Here is a 14,037-nt window from a genome sequence, read left to right as displayed (position 1 = left end):
ACAGCATTCTGTACAGCTAACATTTCTTTTTGATTGATATGCAGGTGCATTTGACTTGGGTTCCATTTGCCCTGAGTACACTTCCCTGCCAGGTGAGCCACCCCATGCACAGTCTGATGCATCTGTTAGGGTTTGGGTGGCAGGGGGTGGTGTGAAAGGTAGTCCCTTGTTTTGGTGGCAGGCCTCTGCCCAACAAAGGAACTCTAGGCGTAGGCAAGGTAGGATAGGAATCATTGTTTCTAGGCTGTGAGAATGTTGACTCCATAGCCTTTTTAGATACCACTGTAGTTTCCTCATATACAGTCTTGCATATGGAATTAGAAGAATGCAGGGGGCCATGAACCCCAAGGCTTGGAGTATTTGTCTTGCAGATAAGCAGGGTTTTTGTGGCCACTAGTTTGAGGTAGGTTGTCAAATGAATTTGCTTTTCTGGCGTGAGGTAAGCCATCTGGGAAGTTGTATTCAAGCTTGCTCCCATGAATGTAATTTGTTGACAGGGTACCAGTTGTGATTTCTTTTCGTTTATGATGTACCCCAAACAAGTTAGAAGTCTTTTTACAAATGCCAGATTCAAAAGTATGTCGTGGCTTTCTGCCTGAATTAGACAATCGTCCAGGTATGGGTATATTTGAATACTTCTTGGCCTGCAAAATGCAATAACTGGAGCTAGGCACTTTGTGAATACCCTGAGTGCAGTAGATAAGCCAAAGGGCAATGCAGAGAACTGATAGTGTGCGTAGCCTGCTTTGAAGCGTAGGCATCTTCTGCAAGATTCCCTGATTGGGATGTGCAGGTATGTTTCTTTTAAATCTAGTGTTGCCAACCAGGCATCTTTGCCTAGCACAGGAAGTAATTGGTGCAGAGTCAGCATCTTTAATTTTGGAATCTCCAGAAAGGTGTTTAGAGTAGACAGGTCCAGGACTGGATGCCATGATTTGTCTTTTCTGGGTACCAGGAAAAGTCTGGAGTAGAAACCTTGTCCCTTTTCCACTTCTGGTACCAGTTGAATAGCCCCCATGCTTAAGAGAGAAAGTACTTGTATTTGAGCCTCTGCCCACTGATTTGGGGGTAGGTCCGGCCACCCACTTGGCGTTGGCAACGTGTGGAAGTGAAATCTGTATCCCTGGGACACTATATTTAAAACCCATTTGTCCTGGGTAATGAGTTTCCAGTTCTTTGCATGAAGAGCAATCTTTCCCCCCAAAGGGGCAGTCAGATAAGTGCTTGGAAATTTTAAAAGGAAGTCATTGAGACAGTTTACCATAGGGGGGTGTCTTGTTATTCCCAGACTTAGAAGTGGAGGCGCCCCACTGCTTAATTCTGCGAGTCCCCTGGGACTGAAACCTGGGTTTTTTGCTGTGTCTGGGTTTGGCTTGAGAAGACCTGGAAGGGGCTGGAAAGGACCAATTCTTAGAACGCCAGTGCCTACTAAATCTAGGAGGCTGAACTTGTAAAAAATCTTTAACAGTTTGCATAGATTTAGCTTCATCTTCCATCTTTTTAAGAACTTCTTCAGCCTTGTTGCCTAACAGGCGGTCCTGAGTAAGAGGAGCATCCAACAATTTAGCTTTAACATGATCAGGCAAAGATTGCTCCTTAAGCCAAGCATGCCTTCTAAGCACAGACCCAGTAACAGCAGCCATACAAGAGGCCTGTAAAGAATGAAAACCACATTGCAAAGTATGTTTTCCAACTTGTTCAGCAGAATGCATTAAATCCTGTAAGTCTTTATTTTCCACACAGTCAGGAATCAACATAATTTTCTGTTTAAGCAGTCAAATAACTTGTTGCTGATATTTTAACATATGAATTTGGCAGTTAAAAGCTCCAATTGCCAAGGTTGCTGAAGTATAAACCTTCTTACCCCATCTATCCAGCGCCCTGGAGTCGCTATCAGAAGGGGTAGGATTTTTAGCAGTAGAAGCCTTAATGCCCTTGGGCCCCTGTGAAATAGTCTCTGGATCTGCAATAGTATTTTTTAAAAGGAACTTGTGGGACTCAGGGATCCTGTAGTATCTGTCAGGTTTACTGAGAGCAGGAGGCAGGGAATCAGGGGCCAAACTGGATTCCGAGAAAGCATCATCAACAAAGTCTAGTACAGAAGGAATAGCCAAAGGCCTATGCTGAGGTAGGAGAAGGAAATCCCTAAGCCAATTTTTTGAATCAGAAAATTCCTGGCTTTCCTAGTGAAAATGCTCCCTTAGAGTATGTAAGGTTTCCCCAAAAGAAAAAAATCCTCAGGAGGGGAAGTATAGGGAATAGAGTCCTCTGCATCAGAATCCTCATAAGTAGGTAAGGACAATTCCAGGTCATCAGAAGAGTCACAAAAAACAGAATCCTGAGAAGATTCATAATCAAGCTCAGCCCTAGGCCTCTTAGACGAGGGGGGGGTTGGGTACCCCTGAGTTATTAGATCTTCAGCCATTTTTATCATTTGTTTTTTAGGCATAGAGGCCTGAGCATGTGGCCTGGGCATCGGGTTTTTAGACATGGATCGAGATTTAGGTCTTAGTAATGAAGGAGGCGTCAATTTAATATGCAAGTCCGTAGGCCTGAATACACAACCTCAGAAGTCGGTGCCTGCACAGCGGCTCCGGACCCATCCAAGGTAGAGACATCCACGGGTTCCATAGGTGAAGTATCTCGCAGCATAGCGGACTCCGAATGGGTCTCAGTAGAGGCCTGCGAATCAGAAGTAGCATGTATCAGGGGCTGCGAAAGCACCTCACTGAGTACCGGCGAACTGGCGAGTGGCTTAGGATAAGCGTCGTTGGCAGTTTTGGACCTCGGCGGCCATCTCTGTCTTTATCTTTGCGTTTTTTCGGAATCCCGGTAGTTGGATGGCTAACCGATGACATTTCTGCACAACTAAACAGAGAACCGAAATATTTAGAGGCAAAAATATACCGATGATGGATAGTGCACTGATTAAATAAAACACAAAACTGACAGCAAGGTACGTCGTGGTCAAGACCTAGGCAAGGAATACAGTACGAATGAAAATCTTTATGAGGTATTTGCTTTCTACAAGTAATGCAATTATTAACTTTTACTGACATTGGTAAGGAGCAAGAAAAGGTTTCCCCAACAGGGTACTTAGCTTTTAGTTGAAGACTTTGGTTCTAAAACTCGAAAATGAAAATTTCAGGAGTCGGCCGACCGGCACTTGCAAACTGCTTCTGCTTCGGGCACCGCATGGCAAGAAAGACTGGGGTAATGATGTCGGTTGCATGTTTTATACCCCTGACGACCTGACATCATGGAAGTAGGGACAGCAACCGACGCAGGACCCAAGACTTTGCTAATCAGGCTGACTGAGGGCAATCTGCAAGCAGATTACCTAAATGTAATGACTGCAACAGTGAAACACAAAGAACATCAGGACAGGCCCTCTTGGAGGATCTTGCTGTCTACTGTGGAGTGTATGATGGCACCTAGTTTGCAGGCTTTCCTGGGGAGGTAAAGTTGCCCACACTAACTTCCTGGGTTCTATTTATGAGACAGCTTGCTATGCAATGAGTCACACAGGGATGGACATTTAGCTGCGAGCTTTAATCTGTTACTTGAGTGTGGGAAAGTGCCAAACACCTCTGTGAGATCTAACTATATGATGTACATTGTTTGGCCCTGCCTTCTTCCATTGCTTCAATAACTTTTTTGAAGAAATCAACCAGGTTAAGCGGACAGGATTTGTGCTTGATGTATCCTAATATGGTTGGGTCATGACTTTGCACGTTACCTATATCCTTACTTATTAATTATATAATTATCCTTTCCATAGCTGTACAGATGAGACAGATCAAGCTTACTGGTCTAGCATTACCCAGGTCTATTGAAGTTCCACCTTTGTGCAAGGGAATGACTAGTGCTGCCCTCCATTCATTCAATATGAAGCCTGTTTGGGTGAAAGCGCTTGGTCTATTGGTTTGTTTCAATAAAGATTGCTATTACTTCAAAATTATCTGGCTACCGCTACAATTTGTACTATCCATTGGATTAATTTTGCTACTGGCTTTCGGGTCCTGATTTTCTGGGCTGGTTTTTTTATTGGTTTATTTCAGTTGCATCTTTTCAAGTTGTGGATTTATTTTAGCCATGGCAAAAGGAACGGAACCCGGCAGTTTAGCAGAAATGCCTACACTTCTGAGCGATGACATAGATACGACGCCAGTCACTCATGGTGAATTCAATCAGATTCTGAGCATGCTCACACAATTGTCTAACACTATTAACGAACGGAACACCATCCCAGATAGAGAGATTCCATGCAACCAAATGCTTTTGGTTGATAGACCTACGAGACACGTTATTGCTGGGGCGTCTCATCCTAACAATAATGTGAGCACGAATGGGTTGGGTAATAATCCTTGTTCAAACGGACAGACGGTCCAACCTAGAACTAAGACTTCTAGCACTAACCCGAGCAACCCCGAGGCGAGGAGTTTTAATTTTGGAGCATGGACCACTAAACCTTTCCTTTTTAAATCAGGTACAGTGAACAAAGACCTTGACACAAACATTGAACATCTACTTAGTGACTTCAAAGACAAACTGTACATGTATAAAAATAATCAACTAGAAATAGAATATCTGAGGGAATGTTTACATGTTCAACGTGTACCTAAAGGTTTACGTTTTTTTAAGTTCCCGAACAATGTGCAGTCGGGTTCAATGTTGCATGATCAATTATGTGAAATATTCAACAAAGCAGGCTTAGAAATGCTGAATTGTATGATCATAGATTATGAAAAGAAGGCAGACAAGTTTGTTGAATGAATTAAATGTATTGAACAGCAGGCTGACTGGTGATGAAAGATTTTTAAGTACTAAAAGGGAATATGATAGAACATTTGATGAGGTTGACCAACATTTTGTAACAGTACTGAACCGTAAAATTAGGAAGTTAAAACGGGATTTAATTGAATACCGTTAGGGTAAAGCTTTCCCTTTGCCTAACATTAGGAATTGGGGCTCAAACAATGTTGAAAATGTATTTTTTAATGAAAATGAAAGTACTATTCAGGACAATCAAGTGAATTTAGGCCCGGAAGCCTTAAGGCAAAGTGAAAGGATTGCGGAGAAGGGTAGAAAACAATCCGCACTGTATTTTCAGTACCCCCCCGGGGGGGGGGGGGATATCAACACAACAACTGGAACCAACCTCACAAATAAGTCTTTTCCCTGTAGTACCTTTGGTTTTTGAGACACCATTAATGGAAGCAAAACAGATTGTTTATAGAAGTAACAACTTTACGATTTATAATTTTACTGACATGGAACTTACTCAATAATTTTTTGACCTATTTTTAAAAGGTTTCCAATATGTCCCTTTTAAACCTGTCTTTACACCTGACATTTTGATTGATTTAAAATTATTTATGAGACAACTGAACTTGAATATATTCTTCAAAGGACAAAAGAGCACTACCAATGAATTAACGAGGAAAAGTACCTTTAACCCACCCATGCACCCAATCCTGAAAGTTTTTGAAGAGCTGGTTGAAAGGGACATCAGGGGAATGGAACGACAAAAACACACTAATACCCCTAATAATTTAAGTGACGACGTTGAGTTGATCAATCATTTAAGACAGGAGGGGTGCAGGGTTATGAAACCTGACAAGGGGGGGTGGAACAGTCTTGATGTATAAAGCGGATTACGAGGCACACATACATAATAAGTTACAGGACATGGATCAATATGAACTAGTATCCAGAAATGAAATAAATATTGCTTATGCTAAAATTAATTACCAACTTTTCGATCTTCTTTTACAGAATGTTGTAAATGAACAACTTTATAATTACTTGTATGTGGATAAACCAAAAATTGCGCACATTTTTGGTATTCCTAAGACACACAAGACTTTGGAACCACTCAAGTTTAGACCAATAGTATCGGGATCAGGTAGCATTACAGAACCTCTGGCCAAATTTATTGACACTATTCTAAAACCTTTTGTAGTCTCTATAGACCACATTTGTAAGGATTCTTGGGATTTCTTGAGACATATTGATCAAAGTTTATTTAATCCCCTAGTTTTAATGGTCACAGTGGATGTGGTGGATCTCTTTCCGAGTATTCCTCATGAAACAGGACTGGAATGGTTTGGTCATATTTTGGCAACAGAGGTAGCCCAAACTGCTACAACTATTAATCTTATATTAGAGCTTATGGAAATTGTCCTTGAGAACAATTTCATTCATTTCAATGGGGAATTTTATTGTCAGAGAAAAGGTGTGGCAATGGGGGCCTCGTGTGCCTCCTTATATGCAAATATTGTGCTATACTTTTGGGAAAAGAAATTTGTATTTTCTAGTAAGTGGCACCATGATATTTTACATTATAGAAGGTTTTTGGATGATATTTGTATTTTTTGGAGGGGTAGTGAGGAGAGCTTTTTTGAATTCTTGAATTACATTAACAATACAACATCATTTTTGAAATTTACACATAACATCGATAAGAACAAATTACACTATTTGGATGTAACCATTGTTAAAGATTATGATAACCAATGTTTTCAATCCAAATTATATAGAAAGAGTTCATTCTCCAACTCATACCTCCATTATAATAGTGGACATCCATACTTCCAAAAGAGGGATATTAAGGGACAGTTGATTCGGGCTTCTCGAATGTGTAGTATACTAAAAGATTTCATCAAAGAAGTGCAGATTCTAAAAGGTTTTTTCTTAGAGAAAGGCTATCCAGATAAGCTGTTTGAAGACCTGATGCAGGAGATTAGTCAAAAAAGGGACATGTTGTACCCCCCATTGTTAGGAACAGGTTCTTCTAACTTGACACAGAATAACCATGAGAATACAATGGATGGTAAAAGCAGTTTTATTTTCACTTCTAATAGGAATTCTGAAGAGATTGAGGGTATTGTATCCAAATATTGGCCCATTCTTAGTTTCCACGAAGAAACAAACATTTTTTTGTTTCAGAGCGACCACACTTTGTTAGGAAAAGAAATAAGAACTTGAAGGAAATTTTTGAAACTAAATATACTTTAGAGATTGACAAAAACAAAAAGAAATTTGGTACATACTCATGTGGCAAGTGCAAGCAATGCCATGCCATGATTAATCAGGAACAGAGTAACATCCCCTCCAGGAAATTTAAGAAATACTATAATTGTGGTACAAAGGGGGTAGTATATTTAGGGATATGTAAAACCTGTGATAGTTTTTATATAGGAAAAACTGAGCGTTATTTAAGGAGAAGGGTCTATGAGCATTTCAATGATGTGATTAAACAGAAGGAAAGCAATGCCTTTTATAAACACTCCTTAACAAGTGAAAAAATGAATGTAAAGTTTTTTGTATTAGAGCAAGTAATACAAGACATCAGAGGTGGTAACTGGGAAACAAGATTACAGTATCGTGAACTATATTGGCAATTGAAGCTGAACTCCAACAAGTTTCCCGGTTTGAATGATAGTATCAACATCATGAGTGTCTTAAAGCAAAGAAAAGCACGCTTATAATATTTTTGTTCATCCCCCTCACTTTATATGCTGTTGTGAGTTAGATATACATTCCCCCCTTTTCATGTTATTGGTACTTGTGAGCCTATTTTTTATTTTTATTAATTTTATTGTATTTACTTCTTTTATTGTTATTCAGGATACTGTGAAGGTTTTAGGGATTGAATTCCTAACCAATTTATTTTATAGAACTTGGGAAGAAATATTTTACTCTATTTAGCACAGTTATAAATTTTATTACAATTAATTGAAGTTTTGAACTTATTTATTATAGCAGGGGACTTAAATTCAAAGCTCTTTATGTATTACATTTTTAAATTAATTTTTACTGTTAGAAGGTTTATATTACCCCCTTTTTAATGGTATGTTTGTTGGTATATTGATTGGAAGCTTACATATGTTATTTATATATAGATTTAGCCTCCAAAGAAGGATTAATATACTGCTTAGTTTTTTTAGTTTAGTTTTTTAGTGAACTGTTTCTTTAGGGAATATAGGATACAATTACAAGTTAATTAATTTTACCATGTGACATGAATTGTATTATTTAAAGATGTGCACAACAGTGCTCACATATTTGTCCTTGAAAAAGCCCGATACTATTCGGGTGAAAGCGCTTGGTCTATTGGTTTGTTTCAATAAAGATTGCTATTACTTCAAAATTACCTGGCTACCGCTACAATTTGTACTATCCATTGGATTAATTTTGCTGCTGGCTTTCGGGTCCTGATTTGCTGGGCTGGTTTTTTTATTGGTTTATTTCAGTTGCATCTTTTCTGTTTGGAGGCTGACAATGAACAGCTTCTGTAGGGCAGAAGACAAATCATGTTTTAGGCTGACAAGGAGGCAGTCTAGTATGCTATCTTGCCCCATAGCCGTATTGTTCTTGGCCTTAGATAACAACTTGAGAATTTGTTCTAGGGAGACATAAGTGCATGCAGATGTGGGTATGTGATCTAATAATACTGGAGGGGTGGGTGTGGGAGTAAATCTGTCCCTTAGTAGACTGGCTATGAAATATGGGTCAGAGTATGTAATACAATTTACTATTAGCTCTGCACAGTGCTGAATGTTGTCTGAGATTTAATTACAGAAGGCTTTGCAATTATCTTTCACCGGGTGCCTATTTTTACCTCATATCTGACTTTGATTAATTTGATCACAGTCTACAATTCTTTGTTTAGTTTAACAAGAACATTTTAGACATTTTGAGAGTTGCATTTATTTTTGTGTGCAATCAGCTTTTTTATTTTTATTACAGAGTCTGTTTATATATGTGTTCTACCTCAGGGGATTATTATTGAATTTGCCATTGTATTTATGTCCGAAGGGAACAGATGCATCTAGGCAACTAGTTACATGTGTACATATTATTTTTTTTTTTTATAGAGGGAGCATGTGGGTGTGCTGTAGGCATAGCAGGTAGGGGGGGGTCAAAAAAGTGCTTGGTGTTGCAGGCACTGTATGAAATAGTGCATAAGCAGTGCTATAGGTGCAAATGAGTTAAGGAGAGTAATAACAACCATACATAATATTGAATGTACAAAGCAGCAAAAAGTATTGTAAGAAATAAAGTCAACATGACAGTAGAGAAAGAAGATTTTACAAATGGGGATGACTACAAGCAGGGGTATAGAAAAACGGGATAAAGGGAGAAATCAGCACAGGAACCAAGGTTTTGAGATAAAATAACTAAGGATGAAAAGGTAACAGAGTGGGATGAGGCCAAGCAGAAGCTTGGACTGCAGGTTATAGGCTACCTACCCTACCAGGTATTGATAAAGTTCAGGCAAAAAGAAAGGGATAGGGGAGTGCTAAGAGAAATACCAACTCTGATTAACTTGTTTACCATTAAAAAAAAGAGATAATTAATAGAACATACAAAAAGTACAGTTGTGTACACTTACCATAAATGTAGATGTTGACTGCTGCAGTCATCACACTTGGGTTATCCAGCCAGGGATAGCCCTCAGTCAGCCTGAATACCAGAGGCTTAATATTTCTGCGTTGGTTGCTGTTGCTTCAAAACTGACGTCAGGTTGTCAGTGGTATAAAAACAGGCAGCCAACGCCATTACATCAGTTTTTCTTGCTCCAAATATCAGGAGCCCCCAAATAGGGAGCTAAGTTATGGTGGAAAAATACCACCAGTAAAAAGTAAATACCAACAGGCCTGTAAGGAATGAGGAAGAGAGAGAGAGAGAGAGAGAGAGACAAGGGGGCTGGAAGGTGGGAAACCAGGACTGCAAGAGTGAATACACTCGAACACCTACACTTATGATAAGTGTACACAACTGTACTATGTTCTTCGTGTTTCACTGTTGCAGTCATCACACTTGGGTTGATTCCCAAAGCTGAAGAATGGGTGGAGGCAGTCATGAAGAGTTGGGGTTGGCTAGTATGCCCTGCAGGACTGCGGTCGCAAAGCCCGACTTGGATTTGAAAAAGATAGGCAGGTGGTAATGCTTGGTGAAGATATGAACAGAGCTCCAAGTTGCAGCTTCCAGAATGTCCCTGGTAGGGACTCCTCTGAGAAAGGCTGTAGAGGTTGAAGTTGCCCTAGTGGAATGTGCTCTGACCCCCAGAGTGGGTGGCTTCCCATGGTGTTTGTAACAGAAATGGATACAGTGTGCTATCCATTTGGAGATGGTTTGTTTTGATATGGCCTTACCCTCAAGCCCCTGTTGCAAAGCTGACTAGTAACTGGTCAGATTTCCTAAAGGACTTGGTCCTATCAAGGTAGAACCTGAGCTGTCTGTGCATATCTAAAGAGTGCATGATCCTTTCCCCCTTACTTTAAGGATTAGGGAAGAACATGGGCAAATGGATAGACTGACTGAGAGCCACACTGGACACCACTTTAGGCATGAAAGTAGGGTTAGTCCTGAGGGAGACCCTGTCAGCATGAAAAATGATGAAGGGTTCCACAGCCATATGTGCTTGTTGCTCAGACAGTCTCCTAGCTGAAGTGATGGCCAGAAGCAAGTCTGTTTTCCAAGAGAGGAATTTTACCTCTGCTGGCACTGTAGGCTTAAGGGGGGGGGTGTGAGCTTTTCCAACACAAAGTTAAGGTCCCAAGCAGGGGTAGGGGCTCTTCTTGGTGGTCTTAAGTTGTTAGCTCCTCTCAGGAACTGCTTGATGAGAGGGGGTATGAGAAGAGAGGTGGCTCAGTGCTGTAATGAGCAGAGATGGCAGAGGCATGGATCTTAATGGAAGAGAAGGATAGGCCCCTGTGGAGTAGGAGTGTTACGTAATCCAGAATGAGAGGCAAGGAGGGCTGTGTGCTGGATCCGCTCCTTTAGTGTGAATCCAGGAGCAATACCCTTTCCACTATTCAGCACAGGATTTTCTAGTACTGGGTCATCTGGCTTCACGTACGACATCCAGTACCCTGCTTGCTTAGGCTGGCCACTGGAGGAGAAGTCAAGGAATAAGCCAGGCTGCAAGGTTCAGGGTCTGCAATTGCGGATACAAGAACTGTCCCTCCTGCTGAGTCAGGAGAGTTGGTATCTGGGGGAAGTGCCATGGAGGCAATACTGCCAGAGTGCGCAGTACTGGGTACCAGTGCTGGTGTGGCCAGTCTGGGGCAATCAGGATTGCCCTTGGTCTTTCCTCCCTTATCTTGAGTAATACTCTTGTAAGAAGAGGTAGAGGGGGGAATGCATAGATTGAGAGGTTTGCCCACTGGAAGGATAGGGCATCCACTTTCCAGGCCTTGTTGTGACGTTCCCTGGTGCAGAATTTGCTTAGCTGGTAGTTATAGGGGGAGGCAAATAGGTCCTCCTTTGGGGTACCTCATTTCTGGGTCACAAGGCTGAAGGTGTTGTAGTTTAATCACCACTTGTGGGGTCTAGGAGATTTCTGCTTACGTTGTCTGCCAGATAGTTTTTGTTGCCTGCAGGAATTGAACTTGCAGGTGAATATGCATGGTTGAGGCCATGTTCCAGAGGGTCATGGCTAGCCTGCAGAGAGGGTAATAGTGGGTTCCCCCCTGCTTGTTGATGTACCACATCACTGTGGTGCTGTTGGAGTGTGCTGAACAGCTAGCATCTCTTTTTGGTTGATGTGCAGATGAATTTGATTTGGGCTCCAGTGGCCCTGAATGCACCTGCCATCCAAATGTGCACCTCAGGCATAGTCCGATGCATCTGTGGCTAGGGTCTGGGCGGCATGGGGTTGTGTAAAGGGAAGCCCCTTGTTGTGGTTGCATGCTATTGAACTGCTGAACTCTTTCCTTAGACAAGGTATCATAGATATGACAATTTCCAGGTTCTGAGAATGTTGGCACCAAAGACTTTTTAAGTACCATTGATGTTTCCTCATCTGTAGTCTGGCATATGGAATTAGTAGAATGCAGGAGGCCATGAACCCTAGAGCTTGCAGGATTTTCCTTGCGGATAACTGGGTTCTGGTGGCCATCTGAGAGAAGTAGCCTGTCAGATCGGCTTGTTTTTTTGTGAATAAGGAATTCCATCTGGGATTCTGCATCCAAGCTTGCTCTCAGGAATATAATTTTTTGACTGGGGACTAGTTTGGATTTCTTTTTGTTTACAGTGTAGCCCAGGGAGGTTAGAAGGTCCACTACAAATGTCAGGTGCTGCAACAGCTTTTCCTGACTGTCTGCCTGAATCAGGCAATCATCCAAGTAGGGATAAATTTGAATATTTCTCTGTCTGCAACAGGCAAAGGCTGGAGCCAGGCATTTTGTGAAAACTCTGGGAGCAGTGGATAAGCCAAAGGGAAGTGCAGAGAACTGATAATGCATAGATCCTGCCATGAAACGTAGATATTTCCTGCAGGAGTCCCTGATTGGGATGTGCAGACAGGCCTCCTTTAGGTGTAGGGTGGCTAACCAGGCATCTTTGGACAGCATAGAGAGAAGCTGCTGTAGGGTGAGCATTTTGAATTTTGGTACCACCAGGAAGGTGTTTAGAATGGATAAATTTAGGATTGGGTGCCAGGTGCCCTCTTTTCTGGGTACCAGGAAAATTCTGGAATAAAAACCTTGGCCTATCTGTTCTGCAAGAACAGGCTGAATTGCCCTTATGGAGAGCAGGAACTGAACCTGGTTTTGTGCCTCTGCCCACTGGTTTGGAGGAAGGTCCAGGAAACCTTTTGGGGTAGGCAGCGTGTGGAAAAAAAATTGTACCCCTGGGATACTATGTCGAGGACCCATTGATCGTTGGTGATGGAGGTCCAGTTTTTTTGCATGGTGGGCAAGTTTTCCTCCTAGGGGCATGAGCAATTGGGCAGAGGTGAGGGGAGGAGTTGAGAACTCATTGTGAATTCTTTCCATAAGGGGGTGGCTTAGCACTCCCTGGTTTAGAGGTGGAGGTACTCCATCATACCCTGAGACTGTAGTCGGTAGGGGGGGGTCTGTTTCCCCTTGGTCTAGTTTGAGACGGCCTTGAGGGGGCTGGAAAGGACCAATGTTTTGAGGGGCAATTCCTACTGAATCTTGGAGGCTGCACTTGCAATAAATCTTTGACTGTCTGCATAGACTTAACTTTTTCTTCCACCTTTTTTAAAACCTCTTCTGCTTTGGTGCCAAACAGATTGTCCTTGTTCAGAGATGCGTCCAGTAATTTTGATCTGACATGGTCTGGCAAGGTCTGCTCCTTAAGCCAGGCATGCCTTCTAAGTACAGAACCTGTAACTGCTGCCCTGCAAGATGCTTCTAGGGCGTCAAACCCACATGGCAGGGTGTGCTTGCTGACTTGGCTTGCAGAATGCATAAGCTCCTGTAATTCTTTATTTTCTGCACAGTCAGGGAAGGTAGATAATTTCTGCTTAAGTTCCATAGTATGCTGCTGGTATTTCAATGCGTGGAACGGACAATTTAATGTTCTAATGGCAAGAGTTGCAGAGGTGTATACCTTTTTACCCCATCTGTCTAAAGCTCGGGAATCCCTGTCCGAGGGGGTGGGATTCTTAGCTGTAGTTGCTTTTATTCCTTTAGGTCCTTGGGAGATGACCTCTGGGTCAGCAGTAGGTTTTTTGAAAAGAAATTTATGTGAGTCAGGGACTCTATGTAGTACCTGTCAAGTTTCCTGGGAGCAGGGGGTAAAGTATCAGGAGTTGGACTGGATTCCATAAAGACATCATCCACAACATCGAGAACAGGAGGGATAGCTAAGGGTCTGTGCTGTGGTAAGTCTAAAACTTCCCTGCGTCTCTTTTTGGACTGAGGATAATCCTGGCATTCCCAATGGAAATGCTCTCTCAAAGTATGTAGGGTTTCACCACAAGAAAAATCCTCTGGAGGGGTGGCAGAGGGAATGGAATCCTTTGCATTTGAATCTTCATAGATAGATAAGGGCATGTCTTCATAATCGGAAACCTCAGAGTCGTTGGACTCTTGGTCAGATAAAGCTGCTGGGGACAAGTTGCTTTTTCTTTTAGCAGGGGAAGGCTGGCTTCCCCTAATCAGCATGATAAGGTTTTCCGCCATTTGAAGCATCTGTGACTGTGGCAAGGAAGCAGGCACTTGAGTTAATGTAATCGTTTTTTTAGGTGTAGCTCATACTCTTGGCCTTAGAAACTCT

The 14,037-nt window shown here is 41.9% G+C and overlaps 1 protein-coding gene across 6 annotated transcripts in view; it reads right to left on the bottom strand.

The window, feature by feature from the left end:
- ARFIP1 (ADP ribosylation factor interacting protein 1) overlaps positions 1 to 14,037 on the bottom strand; it is a 1,064,000-nt gene that overhangs the window by 281,326 nt on the left and 768,637 nt on the right. The gene's annotated exons all lie outside the window — the stretch shown is intronic.

This window comes from Protopterus annectens, chromosome 2.part1, assembly GCF_019279795.1.
Source record: "Protopterus annectens isolate FY-2018-M chromosome 2.part1, PAN1.0, whole genome shotgun sequence".
In the NCBI taxonomy this organism is placed as follows: domain Eukaryota; kingdom Metazoa; phylum Chordata; order Ceratodontiformes; family Protopteridae; genus Protopterus; species Protopterus annectens.
Note: the sequence above shows the minus strand (reverse complement) of the source record. Positions and strands in the feature narration are given on the sequence as shown.